We start from the raw sequence: 18,177 nt of genomic DNA on the forward strand, positions 1-18,177 counted from the left end.
TGGAAGTTTGGAAAGAAGAAGTGACACAATCCAACTCACCTTTAGAAGGATCCCTAGCTGCTGTGTTTAGCATTGAAAGTAGGGGTGGGGGTGCTGAGAGATTTCAGGGAGGCAGGGAGAATGCAGAAGATAAGTTAAGAAGCTATTGTAGTGATAGCCAAATTATGGAAATAGCCCAAGTGTCCATTGATCGATGAATGGATAGAGAAGATATGGTATATATATATCTACACACACACACACACACACACACACACACACACACACACACTGGAATATTATTCAGCCACAAAACAATGAAATCTCATCATTTGCAGCAACATGGACAGAGCTAGAGAGTACAACGCAAAGCAAAATAAGTCAATCAGAGAAAGACAAATACCATATGATTTCACTTATATGTGGAATTTAAGAAATAAAACAAACGAACAAAGGGAAAAAAAGAGAGAGACAACCCCCCCAAAAGACTCAGCAATAGAGAATAAACTGATGGTTACCAGAAGGGTGGTGGGGAGCGGATGGATGAAATAGGTGAAGGAGATTAGGAGTACACTTATCATGATGAGCACTGAGTAATATATGGAATTTTCTGTAGAATATTGTTGAATTACAATACTGTACATCTGAAACTAATATAATACTGTATGTTAACTATACTGAAATTGAAATTAAAAACTTGATAAATTTCCTTTATCTGGGAAAAAAAGGTTATTGTAGTAATCCAGATAAAAGATTAAGATGGTTTAAAAACAGTGAAAAAAATTTGGAATTGGGATATCTTTTGAAGGAGAATTCTAAAAGAGTTGGTAACTGGGTGTGAACATATAAAAAAAGAAAAATCAATGATTACTCCAAATTATAAATTCCTTATTGTAAAACAGCATTCCAAAAAAATTAAGCACTTGTTAAATAAGAGCATTTTCAGAAATAATAAAAATAATAGCTGTATTGGTCAGGAAAGTCTATGTTATGCAGCTATAAGGAAAGAAAAGAAAAGAAAGAGGAAACAACGTCTCAAATAAAAGTTAATTTCTCCTTTTATACAAAGTTCACTGTGGGTTCAAGAGTTGTTCTGGGGCGGCTATGTTACACAGACTTTCCAGTGCTCCAGACTGCTTTGATGTCTTGCCTCTTTCACTCAACCTGAGGCCTCCTTCATGACCGGGAGGGAAAGAAAGATGAAGAATCACGAATGGCCTTCTCACTAACTCTGCCTGAAAAATGATATGCCTCACTTCTGGTCACATATCATGCATCAAGTCTAGTGGCACAGCTGTATGAAACAGTGAGGGAGCTGAGGAGTAGTCTTCCATGTGTCAGGAAGGGGAGAAGAATGTATATTACTAAAAGCTAGCTTTGTCTCCTACATTAGCTAACATTATATAGCATCTTCTATGAGACAGGCTATGTGTGCTATGACCCACAAATAAAGAATTCCTGTGATATGTTCTCAACAGTTTCTACCTTGAGTAGAGCAGCACTTAGGCATGTTCAGTCTGGGCTTGTCATCCTAGACCACAACAGATGTGATTTCTAATGTTTGGGAATCTACCATGACCTGGATTTACAAATGCTCTGAGAAAATCCACCTATTCCCGGATATGCACATGCAATAACAGAACAGGAGTTATGTCTACCGGGTTCTACCTTAATCTGTGGGTCATAGCATACCCCAGGGATGGGATTATGGTACCAACTAAAGACATGCCCACACTAACGAGCCACAGCTCTCAGCAGAATCCATGCTTAGGCATAAATATTCATGAACTCTATTCTTCCAATGTTTGGATATCAAATTTTATGTCTTAGGAAGTCGATGCTGTGTCTGAAAAGATTAATTGAAGAAAGTCCTTCCCCGGAGCATCTTCCAACTTCATAAATGTTACTCCCTGCCAACAAGCAGTTCACTTTTGTACCTAGTAAGATTGAAAGAACTCCAGGGCACCCACATGGCACCATATGCAATGTGGATTCCTGAACCAAGATTCAGTGTTTTATTATGTTGCCTGTCATTTCCCTCAGGTCACTCATTGACTGAAAAGTTCAAGGGACTGCTGAAACCACTTTTGACCCTCTAATGTCTTTGAAGGGCATCCCTCTATATGAATTGTCCCAGAGCCATGCTGCAACACCAAGTGGTGGTGGACAGGTTAATTCTAGTCAACGAATTCTCTTTTATTCAAGGCCATGCTCAGCCCCAGACATTACAATCCTTTGGTCCTCAATTGTTCACCAAAACATAATCGGTTCAAGTTCAGTTTTTACAAAACACAGACTGGTTGTAAATGTGGAGAGATTTTTATTATCTTTGGAGCAAATATGAAAATTCCTTTCATTGAGAGAAAGCTATTTTTATTTGGAAAATACTTTTCTTAAAGGCAAGGGAAGGAGCTGGGGTCCTTCGAGTGGGTATTAGCTGGGATGAACACTTACAAGGAAGGGAAAAGCAACTCTTCATAATAGAAGCAGAGGAGTTTGAGCTTTTGGGGAATATTTGAGAAGGGAAGAAAAGTGAGCTAAGTTGATGGATATATGAGAGAAGGGCCAGAGAGAATAAACCTCTATGGGCATGATACCTAAGAAAGAACTTACAAAATCAGTGATGTCTAGCAAGAATATGAACTGTGGCATGAAAGCCATTCTTTGTTGTCCACTACAATAGCTCAAATGAAGCCCAGATTTCTCACTAATATTTCAGCCTGAGTCAATTTTCATGTGGAAGATTTGAGATCTGCATTTTGGATGACACAAAATAAAACAAATTGAGCATATGGGAATGCAGTAGGCAAGGAAGAGACAGTTCCTATTGGTATCTTTGTTACATCTTCAGACCACCATATCCAGGTTCTCTCACCGCTGTCTACCAGATGGATTGTGTGAAACTTGTTCTAAAAGAAATATTCTCCTAATCTTGTTACCAGCCAGTGGTTATGAAGGAGAAATAAAAAGTACTTTTAACAAAGGAGTCAACAATACAGGCCAAGGGAAATTTGCTAGATCTTTTTTTGTGAAATTTTCTTACTTAAGGCCGTAATTCCATACTCTCTAAAATTGTTGCTTAACTCAAAAAGTAGGGTAGACACCATCTACATGCCCACAAACTTGTATCTTTTCCCAAGCCAATGAAATATGGGCATGAATGACATAAGCCACAAGCCTGACGCAAAAACAACAACAACAACAACAACAAAACCCTTGCCGTGTAAGGTCTTTGATGTGCTACCCGATCGAAGAGGTCTTGGAGGACTTAGAATAGGGTAGAGTCTGGGCTCCCCCAAGAAATACTTGGAAGGCCTCCAAACCAGGGCTACTGAAATGGGACTGTTGAAAGAATAAGAAATAAACACACTATGTTAGGTCACTGAAATTTGGTGTTTAAGTATTAGAGCAGCTAACATCACAACTTAATAAAAAATCAGAGTTTTCACCACAAAAAAAGATTCCTATCTTTTGATGCTTAAAATCACAGGATTCTGGAGTTAAGAGTGAAATAAGAAATCATTTAGTCCAATATGTTCTGCATTTACCAAACCCCAAGTTTGTCAATAATTCTTCATGAACTCTCTTCCAAGTGGGATTATTCACTTCTGGCTTCATTTCCCACATTCTTTCACTGTTTCTAGACTGGGTTCGCTTATACCTTCCCCAAGTATGATACATGATATCTTAACTATTCAGGAATGGTGCTTCATTTTAGATTACTCCCAAGGGGCAATGTAAATTCATAAGCAAATTACGTGACATTATAAACAACAAATGTTCAAGGTGCTAACATTGTTTGGGATGAAGTTATACTACAAACATTTGTGTAGGCATAAAAATAATGTCCTATATTCTCTTTCCAGATGAGCAATATCCAGGAATTTAATACTTAGAATATTGGTTCTTAGTAAACAGTTATTGTGATTTTCCATGATTTTACCTTAGGAATTCTTTTATTTCTCCTGGATCTATCTTCCCCATTATGATTACTCTGTTACTTCAAAACAAACTCCCACATATCTGTCACTGATGAAAACTCTAGAATTAGTTTTGATCTTTGGCAAGCCCTGATTCTTCCAGAAGCATTTTTTTCAACACTGTTTTTTTTATATATCCACAATTGTAAATATGTAATTTACTTTTTGTATCACAAACATTTAATCTCTATTTAGGAATCTTAGTTCAGTGCTTAATAACATCAGCAGCATCACTATATGATTTGCTCTATGAAACACTGTTTTGTGATAAATCTTCCCAGACCACCTTAGGGCTTTCTGTTAATATGTCCTTTTCCTTTTTTTTTTTTTTTCTCCAAGCAGTTTACATTTAACCTTAAAGGAATCAGTTTACTTCCATTGTGCAGGACTGTCTTTATACCTTATATTCCATTGCTACAGTAGAAGTTTATATTATAGTAGTTAATATGCAACAAAGTATATCTTAAGCAAATTGCATATCAGAGGTTTTATTTAAATGTCAAAGTGAAACTTTGTCATTTAAACAAGCTCATAATAATAGCATCAAATTTCAAGTTCTGTGTATTTTCAAGATTTATGTACCATTACAGCAGAGTCAGTAATCCGTTGAAGCCATGAAGCATCAAAATGGTTCTCTAATAGTTGCAACATGGGTAGTCTTCCTGTTTAGGAGTAATAATTTCCATTCCATGTTTTCCAGTATCTTATTTTCTTCAAGATAGATCTCCTTTTTCTGACAAAACAGTAACAGAATTCTCATCATCTCTTAATAATTACAATCAGGCTGTTTCCTAAAAGTTATGTTTAATGTGACTATCTAGAAATCCATTTGATGAATTTTAGTATTGTTATAGTGTGAGAGGGTTGTTTGTTTTTGAATATTCATGATTCTTTTCATCTAACCCAATGGAAGCATATACAGTTATGTGGATTAAATATTGATAGGTTTTGTTTTCAGAATGAACAAATACTATCCCTAACTGTGAGGCTTCAGAATAGCTTCCCATTGTATTATTTTTATGCACAATACCTATTAGAAAAAATGTTGCCAATGCTCCTTCCATCTTACTGTCTCATGTATTATTTCTCTTTTCCGATGTCCTTTCACACATCCTAGTGGGCTAGTTATTGATACCTTTGGATCAGCATGACTACCATAGATTCCTAATTATTCCCTCTCTTTCTCTCTCTCTCTCAAAACTTCAGTCTCTTCTGTACATAATGGCCTTATTACTTTTCCTAAAATTATTACATTAGATCATTTTTTGAATCAATAACCTTCTATTGGTAACCAAAGTAGCAATTTCTTGGTCAATTACATCTTACTCATTTTTGTAACCCTCATTCCTAATACCAAGTTCAGCTATATTAAATACATTTTTTTAGCTAACGGCTTCAAAATTATTCCAAGTGGGTACTAGAGGAGTACGTAGCAAAAAGCAAGGAATAACTGCAAGGAAAAAAGGAAAGTAAAGAAAAATAATATATAATTAGCTTCCATCATATCATCTTATAAGGCCCCCAAACAGCCTGTGAGCTAAATATCATTATTCTCATTTCATAGGTGTAAAAAAAAAGCTAAAAAAAAAAAAAGCTAAAAAGTTAAATGAGAGCCAAGTGCACACAACTTCAAAGTGGCAAGTCAAAAGCCAAAGATGGGTTTGACTCAAATACCTTTTTGCCTCTTTCACTGGCCTCAGGCTGTACCAGCTATGTTTTGAATCACAAGTATTGGTTTCTCAGCTAGGAAAAAAAGGGAAATTCTATGATAGGCAGAGAAAACAGTATGAACAAATAGGTACTCATATACATGGGGCATTTGGGAAAATTTGAGTTCTCAACTATTGTTGGAGTATAGTTCCACCACCACTTCCACTGGTGAATCAGGTGGACAGATTGGGGAACCTGTCCATGTTCTAGAGCAGGACTTGGGATAGAGGGTAGCATTACCCACTAAGCAGTTAGCCATGTCAGTATATATGTTACCAGAGGTGTTCTGGAGCAAGATGGAGTTATCAGCTCTATCATTTCAAAGGTAACCACTATTTTAACTTTGAAATTTAGTTTCTGAAGTTTATGTTAATGGAACCATGCAGTTATATTATATCTGGTTTCTTTCGGCCAACATTATATTTGTGAGATTCCTCCATAGTGTGTAAGTGGAAATAAAGTATGTTCACTTTCCCTTCCATTTTATGAATGTGCTACCCATTATTCATTCAATTATTATAATTATTTTATTATGGTAAGAACACTTAGCATAAGATCTATCCTTTTAACAAATTTTAAGTGTATATTAATTCTGACTATAAGTGCAAAGGTGTATAGCTGATCTCTAGAGTTTATGCCTGTTGATTAATAACTCACCATTTCCCTTTCTACTCAGCCTCTAATAAACACCATTCCAATCTCTATGAATTTGACTATTTTAGATACTTCATATAAGTGAAATCAGAAAATACTTGTGTTTCTGTATCTAATTTATTTCACTTAGCATAATGTTCTCAAGGTCCATTCATATTGTCATAAATTGCAGAATTTTCTTTTTTTTTGAGGTTGAATAGTATTCCATTCTATACAATATATACATACCGTGTTTTCTTTCTATTTATCCATTCTAATTCCATCTGGATTGTTTCCTGTTTGTCGTCATAGTAAGTAATGTTGTTCTGAATTTCAGTGTAGTTTTGATATTTATGTGTGTGTATTTCTGTTGGGTATACATCTAAGACTGAAATTGCTATTCACTGAATGTGCCTATGTTTAATTTTAGCAGGTAGTATCATTTTTTCAAAGTTGTACCAAATAAACTTCTACTAAAGGGCATGAAAGTTCTAGAACAATACCAACACATGGTATCCAAATCCACATCAACTTTCAGTATTGATATTTTTAATTTATTCTGGTCACTGGTTAATGTTAACTCATTAGAGAATTTTCATTTCCCTATCGACTAATGATGTTGAATGCCTTTTCATATATGTATTGAAAATTTGTATATTGTATCTTATGACACGTCTATTCAAGTTTCGTGTTCTTTTTACTATTGTTAACTTTCTTTTTTTTTTTTTTAAAGATTTTATTTATTAATTTGACAGAGAGAGCCAGCGAGAGAGGGAACACAAGCAGGGGGAGTGGGAGAGGAAGAAGCAGGCTCCCAGCGTTGGGGCCTGATGTGGGGCTCGATCCCAGAATGCCAGGATCACGCCCTGAGCCGAAGGCAGATGCTTAACAACTGCACCACCCAGGCGCCCCTGTTACCTATCTTTCTTATTAATTTGTAAGGTTTCTTTGTTATATGCATTGCAAATGTCTTTTCCTATTTATAGCGTGCCTTTTCACTCTCTAGATGGTAGCTTTTGATGAACAAAAGTTCCTAACTTCAATATCATCCACTTTGTCAATATTTGCCAATCTTTTCCTTTATGGTTAATATGCTTTGTAATACTGATTTAAAAATCATTGGATTTCCTTGGGAGGATAGGTGTTACGAAGAATCAGGAGTCAGTTAAGGACAGGATCAAAGCAGACACGGAAAAAGAACAAGTGAACAAGGGCAAGTCATGCACATGTAGGTTCATGGTACGTGGATGTGTTGGGATTATTTAAGGCTACAGAGTTGAAATGGACTCTACATATGACTCAGATCCCTTCTGCCAAACAAAGCTCAGTCTAAGTTTCTTTGGAATGACCTAAGGAAAAGCTGGCATCTATATTCAGAGGCAATCTTGGTATGAGACTAATTGCAGCATACCAGGTTACCACCAGAGCACTACTTTCACTATGTATTTGGATTTCCCAGCTGAAGTTATAGGTCCTAGATGTAGAGCAGTGTGTATGTTAGCCAGGTTTGGCATGAAGAAATAAAAGATAACATAAGTAAGCAGGGGTAAATACGGGGGGGAATACTAAAGGGTTGGTTCACTCAGTGAATTATCTCAAAGAACCTTATGAATTATCCTCAAACAAGTACAAGTGTATATGCCTGTATGTTAGGGAAAGCCATCCAGTATTTCCCACGTGGTCTGTCTGCCTTGATGTATGGTACATATTTCTATATACTTTATATTGCTCCTTCCCTATTGGAGAGTATATTACTCAGCTTTTCCAGTTTTATGATTTAAACCGGCTTCTGAAGGAGGGATAGGGAGGGGAGAGAAATCTCTTTGCTTAATTGAAAAAAATCAAGAAGTTTATGATTTCAGGCATGACTGGATTTAGTGACTCAAAGACAAATAACTGGGTCTCTCTCTGTTTCTGAAGTCTATGTATTTATTAGCAATAGCTAATCACCACTGTAACATACTGGTAATAAACACAAGTTCTAGATCCAGTTTGCCTGTGTTCAAGCCTCAGCTTTACCACTAGCTGTGAAACTTTGGGCAAGACATTTAGCCTCATTTACTTCATCTCTGGATTGGGGATGATAAACATTTACCCTGCTCTAACGGTTATTGCAGACTAAATGAATAGTTGTATGGTTAATCAACACATAGTGATTGTTCAATTAATATTATCTAGCCATATCTTGATTCTACTTTCCTCTGCATTAATTTAAATCTCAGAAATGCTCTCCTTAGTCAGGCTCTCCACACACGGTAGCAAAATTGTCACCAACAGCTCAAGACTTTTAATATTGGTTTAAATCTGTTGTAAAGAGAGCTTTTCTGCCCCCCAACAATTTCAAATATAGCTCAAATTATCTTCCTGTCTTCTATTATGTACTTATCCATGGTCCAAGCACTATGACTAGACTAATGTGATTCTCCAACTGGATCACATAATCACTCTTGGATCAAAGCTGGGGGAGGATCGGTCCCAACCTGATAAAGAAATTGACAATGGAAGAGAAGCAATGCCTTAAAAAAATCTGTCTTTACCATAAGAAAAGGGAACATGCTGGTCAAGCTAAAACATTAAATGTCCAAGAGAAGCAGGGATCCTATAGGTTTCCTTGAGCAGCTCATCCAGGTAACCATCAGGGTTTGTTCTTGGGAGGACAGGATATGAGGAAATAGGGATGGAAGCTTTGATGGCATGAATGTTGTGATTAGCTGACTGGGTAGAACAATACACTTTTTGAAAATTACACTGTAATAGATTATGCCTTGGGCCTACATAGTATATAGCATTGGAAATAATCTAAAATATAGCTGGTGCAGTAATTGGTCTAAGATGGTGGATGATGCACAAATGGATACAGAGATATAGAACTTTGAGTAGTGACTGCTGGAAGCATGAAGAGAAATGGGCTCAATTATGGATATCAATGGTAGGCAGTTTTTCTTAATAAATCATATGACAATGACTAGGGGATCTAGAGGTTCAGTAAAGAGAGTGAGGCCTGCCATTTTGGTTAATTCATCTACCAAGACTGTGATGCGGTCTTCGAAAAGATTCAAGTATTTTATCAATCTAGGGTGATGATTTTGCAGATGGCCTAGGGAGTTGGAGTGAATAAAGAAAGTCTTCCAGAATGTCCTAATCCCAAAGAAAGAGATAACTGAGTGGTGCTATAGTATAGGGCTTTCTATTTTTTTCCTTTTTTTAAATTCAAAATTCAATTAGCCAACATATATTACATCATTAGTTTCAGATGTGAAGTTCAATAATTCATCAGTTGCATACAACACCCAATGCTCACCACAACCAGTGCCCTCTTTAAAACCCATCACTCAATTACCCCATCCCCCACCCACCTAGGACATTTTATTTAAGAGAGAGCACTGAGAGTACAATTAAGACTCATGTTTGTACTTCCTCATTTGAATGATGGAACGTGGTGTTTTTGTCTAGTTTAGGACCTGATTGGGGCTGTGTCTGGCTCACTACCAGACACTAAAAGGCATAATCTCCACTTGTTGTTTCTGCCTAATTGTCTCAGCTCTTGTCAGTTGTGGCCAACTAGTGGACTCACAGTCTGGGCCAGCTTCCCAATCAGCTCTCTTGAGGTCCTCCTGATCTAAGCCATAAGTGTGGACCAGTTTCAGGTCAGTTGCTGTTAGAAGAACCTAAATTCTACATTTACACTTTCCAAAACAGATGTGCTAATAAATGTTCTGTTAGGGTAAGCTGGACATTTCAAACATAGTCTAGAAGATGTCTAGAAACCCCCACACAATTCACCAACGGGAAATTGCCAGGTTATCTAAATAAAATTATGCATTTATCTATAATTCATTAACAAAAGACTAAAACTATCGCTTTTTAAGTTCTATATTCATTCATTAGAAAAATATTTATTTATTTTTAAATTTTATTTATTTATTTGAAAGAGAGAGAGCACCAGTGGCGGGGGTGGGGGAGAAGAAGAGGGAGAGGCAGAAGCAGACTCCCTTCTGAGCAGGGAGCAGAAAAATATTTATTGAGCACTTACTATGTGCCAGGAAACTTAGGTGCTGGGAATGTTTCCATGATTACAGCAGATAAAAACTACTGCCCTCATCTAGCTTCAAATCCTAGTAAGGTAGGTCAGACATTAAACATAGTAAGTAAAATGTACATTATGGAAGGAAATGCTGTAATGTCTGACATTTGCTTTAAAATACACCAGAAATAAAAGTAGTGGGGGTATACATTAAATAATACTGGTAAAATATTGATAATTATTGAAGCTTGGTGATGGAAACATGGCAACTCATTATACTATTCATACACACAGCACACACACACAACTGTTTGTGACAAACACTATATAGAAAAGTAAAGCACAATAGGAGAATAAGTAGTAGTTGGGGTACAATTATAAACAGAATGGTCAGAGAAGGCCTGCAGAAAAGGGACAGCTGAGCAAAGATCATAGGGTTAGGGTCACACATTTATTCACTATACTCAGATATACAGTAACAATGAGGTCTTTTCACTTTCTATAACCTACCTGATCTTCCTTGTGAGCCCCCACTTGCTTTTGGGAAGCAGGAAGGAAGAAAAATCTAAACTTCATCCAGTCCAGGAAAACCTCGGCCTAATCTACTTGTTGCCTCACAGGTGTAGGATGGGACACACTAACCAGGCAATGCGGAGATATAAACTTCTGTTATCCATAGTGAGCACAATCTTTTCAGTTAAATGTAACAGGTCTAAGGCACCCAAGCGTTTTCTATGCATGCAAGTCTGTACACTTATTTTTGCCTAACCCAAATTTATCATTTTTATGTTTCCATCTTTCTTCCACAATTTCTCTCCTTCTTACCCTCCAATTGCTCTCTCATTTTTCCACAAGGTGACAATAACTAGACCACAGGTTGCTCTACCACTGTTTAACAAGGACTTAATTTTCTTATCGTATTTTCCTATTAAAGTATCATGATCACGAAGAGGGACTCCATTGTTCAGGACATCAGGAGTGGGGCCTTATACAGCATAAGTCAGTGAGAGCCTGTCCTTTGCTCAAACTCCGATTGTGGTTTTTAGCTCATCCTGTGCTTATCATCATAAGAATGTAAACATTCTGTGCTTGCCTCATCCTTATCTATTTTTCAGAATGTCTTGGTGACCTTACACTTTCCCCTGAATTCAGTGACTTTATACATTTTGCTTTTTATAACCTACATTAATGTAATTCCATCCTCCAATAGAAGGTATTTTCCTTCTGATCAATTGTATTCCACACCAAGAATTTGAATACTCTGGTCCTTCTGAGTCTCTCCCTTAAGCATCGCCCAACTCCTGCCATCCCTCCAGAAGCTGACTTAACCTCTCTCTTTTCCTAATTGCATCCTCTCTTTTGAAAAACCACTACACTAGTTTTTTTGGTTTTAACTCTGATCAGTGTGTTGTGAATAGTGTATTAAAAAGAAATGAAACTGTAGTGGATAATGTATATCAAAATACATTCCAAACAATAAGAGTTTTTATGTAACAGTTTTATTTCAGCTATCATATTTATACTCTCTCTCTCTCTCTCTATATATATATAATTAATATAATACATGCATTTGAACTGGGTCATAACACAATGTTTCCTATTGTGGTTAGTGGTGCCTTGAAAGCCCAGTAGCTACCAGGCCTAGCTTTTGATATGTTAAATGCAAGTAAAAGGAGTTTAGGAAAACCTTTTCACTCTCCAGGTTTGCAAGACAATTGTCTTCCCAGAGAGGTCAAGAAAGTCAGCTTTTGAGTCTAAAGCTCATCAATGTCCTTTTTGGGGTAGCTTCCTTTGTATAATAGCCTCTAGCTCCTTTTGTGTAGTAAGCCTCAAACCCAGGGGGAGGAAGGCTGCAAAAAAGCACTAAGTTGTATCAGTATTATATGATAAACTATCACCCTATTAAATGTGCCAATTATGAGTCTTGGGCTTCCATGTGGATTTGCAGTTGCTTAAGCAAGAAAGGCATTTTTTCTCATCGACCCCAAGACATGTTTGAGGAGATGAAGCAATGCTGGCTTGCAGATCCCTAGAACAGCTGTGGGAGAAGTTGCCGGTACCTGCAGGACAAGCAGTTTCTCTTTTTAACAAACTAGTTCAGCCAGGTGGACAGGTATAAATGTTATGGTCAGCATTCCCCTCCCTCACCCTCTCTTATCTTTGGGCTTCAACAGATGGACTTATCCCACTAGAACACTAGAATATAAGGGTTTTTATTGACTGCTATATCATTAGTAGCCGGAACAGCATTTAGCATAGTGTGCTAAAAAAAAAAAAAAGAAAGAAAAAAAGAAAAAGGAAGAAAAGAAAAAAAAAATTGTTGAAAAAAATTGCTGATTTAAAGTGTATTTTTGCACATATCTTTAGGAAAAGTATGTTCCTAGAATCAACAGTTAGCAGCAGAATGTCCACTGTCCCCACACCAGGATTAAGCGTTAAGCTACCCTGGGCTGCAGACCTCTGAGCATGAGAATGGCTATGGTAACTACATTATCTGCAGAGGTCCAGAATAAAAAAAAAAAAGGCAAGTCAGAATCCCAAGATTCAAGAATTAAGAGCCAGAGTCTACACACACATGCCAAGTTTAGGAAGTGGAACCAATGGAATGAGGTCTCAGGGTATGTATAAGAAATGGACCAGAAATGGGGAAGTGGGTCCAGAATGGTTTTTGTAAACACCACTGGGTAGTCTCTTCTATAGGCTTATAGTTAAGTGACACATGGTAAATTAGACTGATTAAGAGGTACAGGGTTGAAAGAGAAAATGGGCAGATGGCTAAAGAAGTAAAATTGGATAGATAGATAGGCTTTGGGGCAAAAAAAAAAAAGTAGAAAAAAACTGAGGGCCTGAATAAAGCAGAGGAAAAAGTAGATTTTAGACACATTTTTATTAGAATCTTTAAGACTTGGTGATGAATTGTTAGTAAGGTCTTAAGGAAGAATAACAATGATTAAGGTAATCTACTTTGAGGAACTGGGAAGACAGTCATCGTATTAAAAAGGAATGGAGGCTATGGGGGAGCAGGTTTGTTCACTTCATGAGTTTAATTTTGAACATAATGAATTTGAATTGTCTGTAGAAATTTCAGGTTGAGAGGTCAAAAAGGCCTTTGGAAAAATTCTCATGTAGATCTCAGAAAAGAAATTAGAGTTGGAACTAAAGATTTAGGAATCCATTTGTAAGTACTAATGAATTTCACAGGAATAATTTGAATGTAAAGATTGCTCATGGAATCATATAGAGAAAAGAGAGTGAAGCGTGTAAGGATGAAGTAGTTGAACATTTAGGGATAAATGGAAGACCATCCAATAAAAGGAATGTAGATAAACTAGGAGCAGAGGCATCTAAGAAAATGAATTTGATACCCAAGCCTTGTTTTCTTGTACTTCCCCTGTGATTATGCCACATGTGATAGCTAAAATTCATCACCTCATTCAAATTTCTTCCTTTCTTTCCCCTACTTCCATATATACATATATGTATACTATTGCAGGTGGGAGCCTAGGAAACAGACCCTGAGATTCTGAGATCTGCATGTAGCAGGCCTTTTGGGGGTGGGGGTTCCTCTCAGAAACGAGATCTGTGAGCCGTAGAGACACAGGATTGGATAGCGACAGAATTTGAACTGTGATGCAATTGTAACTCAGGCCTCAGGAGACCCATGTGAGCTTGGAAGCCCCCTCGGAGAAGTCTCCCACATTGACAGAGGGAGTGTAAATTTGATGCAGGATGTTCGTTAGACCAAGAGGAATTTCAAGAGAAGAATGCAGCGATAAGCAGGGAGCAGCCCACAGTCTAGCTGGATGTAAGCATGGGGGTCTCAGTCCTAAAGGGGCTGAAATCTGGGTGTCACAGCACAGCATCCACTACACATTCTCGTTTATATCTTTATAGGCGTGTGTATGTGCGTGTGTGTGTGTGTGCACGTGTGTAGTTAGTGATTCTCTGGTTCATCAGGGAGTGTATAATAAAAAATTATTACTGAGGGCAGAAGCATTTTGGTATCCAGCAAATATGTCGGTAAACTGACTGACTGCACCTGCTGTTGTTGAGAAGCTACTAGTAAGACCAATTTTCCCACTCCTATCCCAGAGGCAGAAACAGCATAAACCTGGGTGGGAAAACCAAGGTTGGGACAGCTTATCTCTTTGCTAAGAGAAACAGTCAATAAAAATGTCTATTTTATGCCCTGATCTTTACAGTTTGCTCATATTGTAGCATCAAAACGGGAACTGTGTTATATAACTTACAGCTACCTATATGATAACAAATATAATTTTTGCCAGAAATTTTCAAAACCTATCAAAGTTCTTACTAAGAATATTTTTAACCAACATATAGATATAATATGCTGTAATAATTTTGGAAGGGACTTCCACTGTTCCTGCCTTGGTTCACTTGGACCTCTCAGCAGCACCTCAGAACAGTGAGGGCCAGACTCTGGCCAGGAGCCTGGTGTCTGGAGGTTATGTGCACACAACCTATCCAGTGTTTTAGCTTTTTGGAGGGAAGGAGGCAGGAGCGATAGTTCAGAGGAGGGAAGGCCCCAAATGCACCATGAGCAGGGCAATGCAGAATTCTCACTGGCTGAATAATAAAAAAAAGCATCTAGTCGAGCAAAGTAGTACAGACTTGGGATTTAATATATAATGATTTTTATATATCATCCAAACTTACTACTAGAGTGCAAAGCAGACGCAAGACTTTTATGCTTTGTAAAAATATGCTTCTGGGTTGTCTCAACTCCTCTTTGTAAAGAATTCAGAGGTATACAAATATTAACATACTAATAGAAATATAGTCAATGAAAACGAGGAATAGGATCAGGAAAAGGAATCAGATTTATTTGTGAATTCAGATAATGATTAAATTAATAAATTTTGACTCATTTTTTTTTGAACTATTAAGTAATTCTGAGGGGGTAAACCTGACTTTGTTCAAGCCTAAATTTCTTCAGATCTCTTCTGAATCCACTGCAAAGTTCATAACTAGTTTCCATTTCATGGACACAGACTAAACAAATGGTTTGTTGTGTTATTAAAGACAAAATCAAGTAAATTCTGCCATCAAGTGGTTAGGTATCACATAAGCTCTTTAGGCTTTCATCTTCTTACCTATAAAATGAGGGGGTTAGACAATTACTAAGGATCCTTCATGCTGTAAGGGATACATGAGAGGTGTAAACGATTCATTAGTAATGAATTTAAAGAACAAGTAGCACATATTACTGAAGGAAGCATTTTAAAAGCAGAATTATAGGATTTTGCCTCTGAAATATATGTTAACTATAGAATTCTCGAAAGTAGTCTGTTACTGCCCTCTCCTGTTAATTATATGGTGAACGTAAGAAATAAACCAGAAGACATGTGAAAGGTACTAACAGGTAAGTGAAAGTATACACAATGTCACTAGTCATTTGGGAAAAGAAAATTTTGATCACCATGAGATATCATCTCATGCCTGTTAGAATGGCCATTTAAAAAAAAAAAAAAACAAAAGACAAGAAATGCTGGCATAGATATGGAGAAAAGGGAACACTTGTGCACTGTTGGGGGGATCGTAAATTGGTACAATCATTATGGAAAACAATTTGGAGGATCCGCAACAAATTAAAAATAGAACTACCGTATGATGCAGCAATTCCATTTTTGGGTCTATATCCAAAGGTAATGAATACAAACTAGAAAAGATATGTGCACCTCCATATTCACAGCAGCATTATTTACAATAGCCAAGATATGGAAACAATCTAAGTGCCCAACAGTGGATGAGTGGATAAAGCAGTCACCCCCCACCCTAACACACACAGCCGAGTATTACTCAGCCATTAAAAACAAAACAAGGAAATCCTACCATTTGTTTTGTGACAACACAGATGAACTTTGAAGGCATTATGCTAAGTAAAATAAGTCAGATACAGAAAAACAAATACTGTACAATCTCACTTGTATGTGGAATCGTAGGAAAAAAACAAACAAAACCAAAACCAAAAACCAAAAAACCCAAACTCACAGGAAAAGAGATCAGACTTGTGGTTAACAGAGGCAGAGAGACTGGGGTAGGGGAAATCGGAAGAAGGTGGTCAAAAGATACAAACTTCTAGTTATAAGATAAATACATATTAGGGATGTAATGTACAACATAATGATTATAGTAATACTGCTGTATGATATATAGAAAAATTGTTACAGTAAATCCTAAGAATTCATCACAAGGAGAAAATTTTTTCCTTTTTTTTTCCTTTTTATTGTATCTATATGAGGAAATTGATGTTAGCTAACCTATTGTTGTAATCATTTCACAATATATGTAAATTAAACCATCATTCTGCATGCCTTAAACTTATACAGAGATGTATGTCAATTGTTTTTCGATAAAACTGGAAAAAAAGAAGTAAAACATACATGAAGTATTTTTATTTTAAACTAACTTACAAGATTCCTAACATCCCTCCCAGCAAATATTCATTTACTCAGAAAGGAGGAAATACATTAAAATACTGCATTCATGTTGAGTTTGATCAAACATTGTAAATTTTATAGTTAATAAAAAAGTCCACGACTGCCATTGCATTAAGAAATTGATTGAAGGAAAAAATATGCAACATATGAGGCATCATGAATTCATGTCATTAAATGTCACTGTAATACTTACAAAGCATAAAAACATTTTTAAATGTCATAAAGAAACACAGCTGATCTGGTCATTATTTTGCCTCTGAAAAAGCTGCAAGGAAATTTCTATTATATACATGCTTGCCAAAATCTTAAAGTTCAAGGGTGTATCCCAAATATCTTTAATGTCTCCTAACAACTAATGTTGCTATTAGGTATTTGATTTAAATTTTGTTTTTATTTTATTTTATTTTATTTTATTTTTGGTTATTGTTGCTGTTTAATTCTGAACATCAGAAATCAACATCTTAAAATTGCAACATGAATTCCCTTTCTTCTACATTCAAAATGCAACATTTCATTCACTCAAACAACTTTATAAATTGACATGTAACTCACATTCCATAAAATTCAGTCCTTTAAAGTATACAATTCAGTGGTTTTTAGCTAAGTCACAAGGGACAACAACTATTTATTGAACGCCTACTATGTGCCAGGTTTCTGGTCAATTTGATATTCATGAACTAACAGAATTTTCAAGTTACAACATGAGCATTCCTTATCTATGCCAGATAAATCAGGCAAGTTTGGAATAATTCTTAGTTCCTGACCAGAGATGAATTTAGCCCATGCAAAAAAATGAAATATGCTTCCAGAGTTAAAGACAATGTAGAGTGCAGTTAAGAATGTGTTTCCCCCTTTGGCATAGTCTGGCTTGCTCATAAACTTAGATTAAATCCCTGGTTATCACCTGGATAGATGTGAAATGGTTTAAAACCAGGTAGAACTGGAGATCATGGAATTTTAGAGCTGAAAAAAGCCTTAGAGATCATCTATATCTTTTATCTCCACTGTGCAAGTCAGGGAACCAAAGACCAGAGAAGGTTAATGACCAGCTCAAAGTCACAAACTCAGAGCAAAACTTTCAAATTCTTACCTACTGCTTGTTTTTCTATAACACTTTCCAAACTATATTTCTCAGGGTCCCAGGATTCTTGCGAGGAGCCTACAGGACTTCTGGGATGACAGAGGAGTGGCTGAGTCTAAGAGCCTTTACAGCCCTCCCTAACTTCAATTCTAGCCATCTCTATTTTTACTTCTTTGCATACAATTCTAAACAAGCTTTTGTTTAAAGATATCTTCACTGTTAAAAAAGAAATACATTCAAAATTTTGGACACCCTCAACACCCAAAAAACAAATAATCCAATTTAAAAACGGTGGAAGACATGAACAGA

The 18,177-nt window shown here is 36.6% G+C and overlaps 1 protein-coding gene across 1 annotated transcript in view; it reads right to left on the bottom strand.

The window, feature by feature from the left end:
- LOC123799284 (uncharacterized) overlaps positions 1-18,172 on the bottom strand; it is a 182,402-nt gene extending 164,230 nt beyond the window's left edge. Inside the window, exons 1-2 of the mRNA XM_087861961.1 lie at positions 5,634-18,172; positions 4,542-4,692 (exon numbers count right to left, since the gene is read on the bottom strand). The gene's annotated coding sequence lies outside the window, so the exon portion shown is untranslated. The remainder of the gene's footprint in view (positions 1-4,541; positions 4,693-5,633) is intronic.
- Between the last annotated feature and the right edge of the window lie 5 nt (positions 18,173-18,177).

This window comes from Ursus americanus, chromosome 5 (assembly GCF_024610735.1).
Source record: "Ursus americanus isolate L20-20 chromosome 5, mUrsAme1.1.p, whole genome shotgun sequence".
NCBI classification, from domain to species: Eukaryota; Metazoa; Chordata; class Mammalia; order Carnivora; family Ursidae; genus Ursus; species Ursus americanus.